At 35.1% G+C, this 9,658-nt stretch overlaps 1 non-coding gene across 1 annotated transcript; it reads left to right on the top strand.

The window, feature by feature from the left end:
- The first annotated feature begins 238 nt into the window (after positions 1 to 238).
- On the top strand, positions 239 to 385 carry LOC144232387 (small nucleolar RNA SNORA13). The gene has a single exon (XR_013335379.1). It is a non-coding gene; the product is annotated as a small nucleolar RNA SNORA13 (small nucleolar RNA).
- Positions 386 to 9,658: the final 9,273 nt, after the last annotated feature.

Genomic DNA, 9,658 nt, shown 5'->3' with positions numbered 1-9,658 from the left:
AACAAAGGTCCTGGCTATGGAGATTGGTTTCATGAAACTGTAACCTCAACTATGGCAGGATGGTTGTATTTCTGCAGAATGAACCTCAGAGTCGTGATTTACTCTAAATAAAATAAGCACTTGAAAGCAAATGGTTAAAAATGAGACACCCTTCCTCGTTTTTTTTCTTTTTCTTTTTTCTTATTGAGTTAGTTTCAGTTAAATTTCAAATGGACACTTGAAAAGAGATTTTTCTTGTAGACTTTGTGTTGCGAGTTCACTTTTGGAAACTAGTGAATGTGGTGTCAAAAAAGGTGGAAGCTTTGCAGCCTTTTCCTGCCCTTGAATTTGAATTTGAATTTGCATTTGAATATTGTTTGTGTAGGAGCTGCATAAAGTAAGAGTTTATCCTTTTACATTAATTTGTCTACACATGTGATCTTAAGTCTGCCTTTAAATGTATAGTTTCTCTTCAACAGTTTAGAAGAGGACTGATTTCTCGTTTTAAGAAAAAATTTACCAAAATCTAAATACACAAATAGATGAGTTAAACACAGTTTTGTTTTTTGTTTTTCTGCAGAAGAATACTTTTTACTTTGAAGAGATTATAAGGGGTTTTCTTTAAATAATAGCTCTCCAGGGGCTCCTGAGTGGCTCAGTTGGTTGAGTGTCTGACTTGGGCTCAGATCATGATCTCATGGTTGGTGGGTTTGAGCCCCACATCAGGCTCTGTGCTGACAGTTCAGAGCCTGGCACCTGCTTGGGATTCTGTGTCTCCCTCTCTCTCTCTGCCCCTCCCCTGCTTGCGCTTTATCTGTCTCTCTCAAAATAAATAAACATTTTTTAAAAATTAAAAAAAATAGCTCTTCAATTCCTTTTAAATACTTGGATTTACAAAAAAGTACATCTAGCTTTTTATTTTAAAGAGGAGGGGGAGAACATATGGATTTTTCTAAATTTGGGTATAGCTAGCATTATCACTGCCTAATCATTTTGTTTACCAGATACTCTTGGAGGAGGGACAGATATAAGATGGTGGGGATTCTGAAAGGGGATCTCTGTCTGTACTCCAGGACCCAATTCTGATTTGTCTGTTACATGAACCTAACCAGACTTCTGAGAAGTGAAAAATGGGTCTTGGGGATCCACAGGACCTGATATAATGTTGATTTTAAGACCACTTTCCAGGAGAATATGATTAAGAACCATTAATACTATTTTCCTGCCCTCCAGCATTTTTTGCTTTATTAGTTTTCTTTTGTTTCTGTTTTCTACTTTATTGGTTTCTGCTTTCTTCTTCATTAATTTTTCTTCTTAGGTTTGCTGTTCTATTCTTTTTAGTTTCTTAGGGCAAAAACTAATATCATTGATTTTAAACCTCTAATATAGGCACGTAAAGCAGTCACTTTCTCTCATTAAAAATGTTATTTATTTTAAATATTTTCTAAATTCTTTGTTCATTGATTTATGAATTATTTAGATTTTATGTTTTCCAAATAACTAGAGATTGTCTAGATAATTTTTTATTTGGGGATTTTCACATTATTTCTACTGTAGTCAGAGAACATAGTCTCAAAAACACTCAGTCTTTTAAAGCTTATTGAGATTTATTTTATGGCTCAGAGTATGGTCCACTTTGGTAAATGTTACATATGTATTCGGCAGCTGCTTGGTGTAATATTCTACAAATGTCTTTTAGGCCAAATTAGTTGATAGTATTGTTTATATAGTCTGTGGCCCTACTTGTTTGCTTTCTACCTGTTCTGTCAATTATGAAGAGAGAGACAACAGAATCTCCAATTTTGGTTGTGGATATTTCTGTTTCTTGATTTTACCATTTTCTGTTTTGAATTTTGAAGCTTTCTTATTAGGTTCATACATATTTAAGCTTGATGAATTTCTCCTTTTATCATTATAAAATTTTATTCTGCTTTGTTAACCTATTAGCGTCCTTAAATTTAAAAAGTATCTCTTATAGACTGTGTAGTGGAGTCTTGTCTTTTTAAAATCCAATGTGACAGTCTCTGTCCTTTAGTTGGAATGTGTAATTCAGTTACAGTTAATGAAATTATTTATGTGGTTGTATTTAAATCTACCATGATTTTGCCATTGTTTTTATTTGTCCCTTTTGTTTTTGTTTCGTTTTTAATGCCCCCTTTTGGGTTAATTGGGTATTTTTTAATATTTTGTTTTACTTTCTTCATTGGCTTTTTGGCTATACATCTTTTAAATTACTTTTTAATTGATTATTCTAGGGCTAATAATATGCATCCTTAACTTTAAGTGTGTTCATTGTCAAAATTATGCCATTTAGCATTTTACACCTGACCATTCTCTCTTCTTACTTTATACTTCCTACTTTACACTGGACACTTAGCATTTTCCCTTCTCAATTCAGAAATATAATTTAATACAATTTCTCTTATTCACCTCCTCTCTTCTTTGTGCTCTTGTTGTCATATTAAAAACTGCCCACATATTCTTGCTTTAAGCAGATAGTTTTAATATATAATCTTTAAGGAAATTTTAAGAAGAATAAAGGTTATAAATTTTTGTTTTTAAAAACTTACTCATCATTTCTTCCTGCAGATATGAGTTTCTGTCTGGTATCATTTCCCTCCAAGCTTTATTTTATTGTGTAGTTCACATCTGCTTGAGATTAATTCTATCAGCTTTTATTTATTGAAAGATCTTATTTTTGAGGGATATTTTCACTGGATATAGAATTCTGAATTGGTCGCTTTTTTTTCTTTCAGCCCCTTAAAAACATTTTCACATCTTCTGGCCCCCAGTGTTATGGTGAAAAGTTAGTATTCTATGTATTAGTTTTCTCTTGTATATAACATATTGTTTTTAGGCTTCTTTGAAGATTTTATCTCTGGGTTTCAGCATTTTGACCATGATGTAGCTAGATATGATTTTCTTTGTATTTATTGTCTTTGGAATATGATGAGCTTTTCTGATCTGGCAAATAGTGTTTTTACCAAACTTAATAAAATTTTAACAATTATGTCTTCAAATATTTTTTCTGCTTTATTTTCAGAGTCTTCTGGGGCTCCATTACATATGTGTTAGACTCTCTGATATTGCACCACAAATTTCTGTTGCTGTGTTCATTTTTCTTCAGTCTTTTTTTCCTTTATCAAATAGGTAATTCCTAGTAATCTATCAAGTTCATAAATTCTTTCTTCTGCAATCTCCAATCTACTATTAAGTCCATTCAGTGAGTTTTTCATTTTAATTTTTGAAACTTCCAGTCCTAGAATTTCCTTTTTTCCCCCATTGATTCTTTTTTGCAGTTTTAGTTTCCCTGCTGAGATTCTCATCTATTCATATATTCTCCTTTGTTATTGTTATTGTTGTTTAAGAACATTTTCCCTTATTTAAGACATTTTTCAAACCGCAGTTCTTACTAAATGCAGTATTTGGGCCAACTTAAAGTCAGTCTCTAATGACTTATTTTTTCTTATGGGTCACATTTTTTGTTTTTTTTTTTGAATGCCTAGTAATGTTTTTATTATGTATTGGACAGGGTTGATACATTGTAGAGATGCTAAATTTTTTTTTTATTTTTATTTTTTGTAGTGTTGTTTGTTTTAGTAGGCAGTTTAGTTACTGGCTGATCACTTTATATAGATTTGCTAGGGAAGTTCTGTGGAAAGCTCCAGTTTTTTCCTCAGGCCTCTCTAACTTAGCATAACTCTTCCCCCAGATTGTTTTTTCCCTATGGGTTTTATTAGGGCTTTAGGGCTTGGGTTTAGGTGTGGGTCTAGAGTTTGTCTTATTCTATGATGTTCTTTTTCCCTTAAAGTGAAGCCTTTCTGGCATTTAAAATTGATGTGCAGAATGTTAATGAGTTCTCTTTATTCAGGTTGGTTTAAACTGGCAATATTTCCCTATGCTTCTTGACCTCTAGTATTTCTATTCCATATCAACCTCATTACAGCCACTCTTTGGAAGCCTTATGTAGTTACACTCAGCATTGGTTAAGGACTCTCAGGGAACCCCTGTGCAAACTTCTGTGGTCCTCACTCTGTGCATTTCCATCCTGCCCAATGTCCTGTCTCTGCCACTAGCCCTGCTCTGCTTGGACTCCAGCTCACTATACTACAGTTAGAAAATTGTCCCAAGGCAGAGAACCAAGCAAATTTAGACTCACAGTATTGCTCATTTATCCAGTAGCTAAAAATAGTTGCATTATTTTGTCCAGTTTAATAGCTGTTTATGAGAGAAAGAAAAGTCTGGTATCAGTTACTGTGTCATATTGGAAGTGGAAGTCTCCCACAGCATTTTTGTATGTATTGAAATGAACTTTGGAGATAGCTTGAAAGGAAAAATTAAATATAGTGTCTCTTAGAACTAAATAAAGTGAGCTTATGTTGCTTATGAACTGACCATTTCTCTGTGATCTTGCTCCCTCCCACCTGTTGTCTCCCATTCATTGCCGTCTTCTCTGTTCACCAGAGACACAAGGAGGGAGAGGGGAACCAGAAGAAAGACCCTACTTGGATCATGCATCCTAGGTTGTGACCTTGGGCCTATCAAATGGAAAATTATATGTGATTTTGAAGCAGCACTATGTAAAAGGAATGCATGCAGTACTTTCTGTGTTAATATTTTATGACACTACTCATACATTGAAGTGTAAGCAAACAAGATGTATCAGGAAGGGGCTACTGAGAACATCTTTAAAATTTCCCCCCCTTAGTGACTATTCTTCAGATTCTGGTGAGAAAATGATACATCCAAACTTGTAACTTAACATGAGCATTGTGATTAATAGGAAGAGATTGTCTTTGAGTGTGTCTGTGGCAGGGGGCGGGGGATTAGGTAGTGTTTATTAATGTTTGTCAGATTAGATCTGTATAGAAAATCACTGTCCTTGTTCTGAATTCTAGTTGTTTTCTTTCCTTTTTAGGATTAAACTTTAAAAAAAAATAAAATTTCATTTTGATGGGAGAGGATTGTTTATTGGGGAAATAATTTTTATTTTTTAATTTGATAATCAAATTTTTATTTGATAATTAACTGTCACTTTAGAAATTTAATGAAGTTTCCATTTGGAAATGATCTAGAAAATATAAATGCTGTTTCATGCTTGGAGCTTTCAGCTCTGTTTAAGTATGTCTGCGAGGCCTCAGAAGAAGCATAATTCTTTATTGTTAAGGCCCAATTTGAATATAGCAAGCTGCTGTATTACCTAATTGAATATAGCAATCTTGCATCTTCCCAAAAAGCCTTATTGAAATTAGGCTTATTTTAAATTTGTTTTGGCTTGTTGATTTCAAAATAGACCCCATTTCATTTCATTTTGTGATGGTAGTTTAAAGGGATTAAAGTTTGTGGGAAGTTTTCTTGTTTTAAGTCAAGTTGCTCATCATGTTGTTTGCCATCGCTTTACTTTTTCTGGTGTTTTCTAAATTGAACCCCTCAGTTAATCACTTTTTCTCTTGCCAGCACTTTCAGTGCTTTTTCTCTGTAGTTTCTTACCACATCCTCACTAAATACTTAACCCTGGATTAACCCAGCTTTCTCTACTCTTTAAAAATATCTTTCCATTTATATTTTTCATTTTAAATTATGGTAAAATACACATACATGCTTNGACTTGGCCTGGTAAGTACTGCTAAAGGCATTTATGGAGACTGGTAGTATGACAATTCTACTACGCTTACTGAACTTCTTAGCCATACCTTGTCCTTGGGCCATCTTTCCCTGGTCCTCTGCCTTAGCTTTTATACTTTATTTTTCTCCTTAAGCCACCGGTCCTTCCCCACAACTGCCTTCAGGCAGATGGCCTTAATTCCTCTGTCACAGAGAACATGGAGGCACTTTCCTGTTCACCTCCTCAGTTTTCCATGCTCGTATACATGCTTCTTCTCTGTCTTCATCTCCCATCTCCCAGGTTCAGAGGAGAAGTACCTAATTCCCACCCAGGTTCATCTCTCTGCTGGAGTTTTTGTGATATCTTCCCACCCCTGTGGGATGTTATTCCAACATTTCCTCTCATCTACTCCTCCACTTGCACATCTTGTCATTTTACTTTTCCTTCATGCTTCATTACTCCCATCTTAACCACGGATAAACAAAAAAACAAAAGAACTTTTCTCTGCCATATTATATTTTAGTTTGATCCTATGTTTTGTTTTGTTTTGTTTTTTTTCCTTGATACACAACTAAGTACCTTGAAAGAATAGTCTGCAGCCCTTGCCTTCTCATATGGATTTTTTTTTTAATTTTTGAAAGCTTTTATATTTTTATTTATTTTTGAGAGACAGAGAGAGACAGAGCACAAGTGGGGGAGAGACAGAGAGAAGGAGACACAGAATCCAAAGCAGGCTCCAGGCTCTGAGTTATCAGCACAGAGCCTGATGTGGGGCTTGAACTCATGAACCATTGAGATAATGACCTGATCCAAAGTAGGACACTTAAATGACTGAGCCACTCAAGTGCCCTGATCAACTCATATGGATTTTCCATTCTTTGGGCTGTTAGGCTCCATTTCTGCTATTCTGTTGAAGGTGGTTTATGAACGTCGCTGGTTCCCTAGTTACCAAATCTCTTAACCTCTCTAGGCCTCATTTTACTTGACCTTTATAAGACAGGTAATGCTGACCACTTCCTTCATGAAAACTTCCTTTATCTTCTGGGATGCTACTGCCCTAATTTTCCTACCTCTTGTACATTTTTCTTACTCTCTTCTTCTGCCCCTCTTCCTCTGCCACCTCTTCAGTGCTGATGCTCTCTGACTCTTACCTCCCTCTAAGTAGTCTCACTCATCTGCATGATTTTCATGATGTATATGGAGATGATTCTGAAATCTAAATCTTCCCCACAGATCCCTATTTTGAGTCCAGATCCATATAACATAGTCCTCATAACAGTCCTAGAAAATAGTAATGTTTTTTCACATTTATGGGCGAGGAAGTTGAAGCTAAAGGATATTTGGTAACCCATTTGAGACAAAGCAGTCAGTGGAACAGGCAGGATTTGAAGTACTTTCTAAAATTGGGTCTTTATAACATGCCATTAATCAAACATCTCTACCCGGCTATCTCACAGTAATATTAAATATGTCGTATCCCACACCAAATGCCATCCTATAACTCTAGTCTCACTATACAACCTTCCCCCGACCAAAAAAAAAAAAAAAAAATCGAGAGAGGGAATTTGAAAACCTTTATTTTCAATCTCTATGAATGGCATTCTTTCTTCTAGTTATCCAAGCCAGAATGTATATTGGGAAGCGACATAGACTTCCTCCTATCACTCCATCTTACAGACCTGTCCGGCCCAATGAAGCATCAGTTCCTTGGCATTCTCCCTTTTTAACACGACTTGTAATCATTACCTCCTTGTCACTTCTACTGCTGACATAGTTGAGAATTTCCTGTCGACCTGGATTGGCATTATAGTGACATTGCTTTGCATTGTCAACCCAATTGCAACTCATTGCTTCCCAAGTTTTCTGAGCTGAAGAATCAAGGTTTTTTCGTTTTCAGTTTTTAATCTGTTGCATAAATTGTATAGCATTTAAAAAATGAATCATTGGGAAACAAATGAAAAAAGACATGCAAACTATAAGTTTCATTTTTAAAGGATTAAATTTGGTAGACACAAAATTATTGACAAATTGCTGTAAAACTTTTTAAATATTAGTTGTCCACATGTATCCTGTCACAGGGAGATAGCAGACAGTTTGTGGATTGACACTGATCCACCAACAACATTGAAGAGCACCAGTTCATGGTATCTAATAAAAAGAAATGTATTCAATGTATTCAGTTTTCTTAGATTATTCCCACATGGCCTATGTTATTTAAAACCGCCTGGGTGGCTTAGTTGGTTAAGGGTCCGACTTTCGCTTAGGTCATGATCTCGCGGTTCGTGGGTTCGAGCCCCATGTCGGGCTCTGTGCTGACTGCCAGCTCGGAGCCTGGAGCCTGTTTCAGTCTGTGACTTCCTCTCTCTCTGACCCTCCCCTGCTCACGCTGTCTCTCTCTCTCTCTCTCCTAGAAATAAATAAAACGTTAAAAAAATAATAATAAAAAAATAAAACTGAAAAATTTCTTTGCTTTTGGCTTAAAGATAGCATGTATATGCGGATTTAAGAGGTTGTAGAAAATTTCCTGTTTCTATAGGATCGCTTCTTCCTATACAAATAAATCCCATTAGAGCAATGGGTAATCATGTTACATTGTATATAATTTAAGGCTAAGATCTTTTCTTTTGTAAGAATCCAAAGCAACATTTTCTTAAATAGACTTGAAGTACAGTCTTCATGGGTTACGTATTAACAAGAGTGATTTCCTCTGGTTTGGTATATTTAACATGGTACTGTACACATATGCAAAAGTCTGCCTCTAATGTGCAGTAAATTATAGCAAAGGAGTTGATGTATTCCATTTCTAAAAGATTAAAATTCTACACAGGCATTAATCTGAATGGGTAATAAATAATAAAAATAAGTTATTTGGATTTTGGCAGATGTCTGACTAAATCCTTATCAAAATATTTGAAGTAAATGAATTGCAGACAAGAGATGCTAAAATGGTTAGACAGAATGCCCCTTGGCTTTAAACAAAGCTTTACTGAAGAATCAAAACACATGGGAATATGAATTGAGGAATGGGTGTGTTCTAAATATTACTGAGATTATACTTAGAATTAGTTTAGAAATTCATTACACAAAAGCATACTGTGCAGATCTCAGTGTTGTCTATGTCATGTCTGACACAGAACAGAACACATAGGCAAATGCTAAGAGAACCTTATTTTCCCATATGATATTACAAAAAAAGTCTGAAAAAGCCTTTTAGACATTTTGGAAAAGCAAATTAAGCAACTAATCTTCAGCACTGTGCTAGGACTAAAAACTACCACAGAAAATTTCTAACCGTTAAGAGTTCATTAAAAGTTAAAAAAAAATTCAAGTTCAATTATACCAGTATTTGCTCTGTTAATGAAATAGATGACACCCAAACACAATTAACCATCAAAACAAAACAAAACTTCGTCATGAGAAGTAGGGGCACTATCTGATGTTTAAGAGATTAAATTCCTAAAGCAGTATGTTATTCTAGGTCATTCACAGCAGATGGAAAGATGGCAGGTTGCTAACTAAACCCACACCTAGAAAGTAATCAAAAGTTTTGTTCAAAGAAAACTTTTTTTAAAGTTTTCTTTTTGAGATAGAGAGCATGTGAGCATGAGCATGAATGCCGGAGGGGCAGAGGAAGAAAAAGAGGAGAGAGGAGAGAGGAGAGAGGAGAGAGAGAGAATCCTAAGCAGATCCACACTGTTAGCACACAGCTGGACATGGGGCTCAACGTCAGGAACTGTGAGCCAAAATTAAGAGTTGTACGCTTAACCAACTGACCCACCCGGGTGCCCCAGGAAATTAGTGTTTAGCCTCAGCTGCCTTTTTTTGTTACTAGCCTGCTTATTTAAATTTCTTGTTTCATGACTGTGGTATACTTTTATTTAAGCTTAAGTTTTTAATGGATAATACAAGAAAATTAGAAGCATCTTATTTAATTTAGCAGCTCCATGATGAAAATAAGTGTTAGTGGTAAAAGTATTCTTAGATTAAATGTGGTTTTGCTAGTAGGCATTTTATTATGAGATTTTTTTTTTCTAACTCTGTGCCTTGTCCTTGTGTTTTGGTTATTTAGATCTG

Source organism: Crocuta crocuta, unplaced genomic scaffold (genome assembly GCF_008692635.1).
Source record: "Crocuta crocuta isolate KB4526 unplaced genomic scaffold, BGI_CrCroc_1.0 scaffold645, whole genome shotgun sequence".
Lineage (NCBI taxonomy): Eukaryota > Metazoa > Chordata > Mammalia > Carnivora > Hyaenidae > Crocuta > Crocuta crocuta.
Note: the sequence above shows the minus strand (reverse complement) of the source record. Positions and strands in the feature narration are given on the sequence as shown.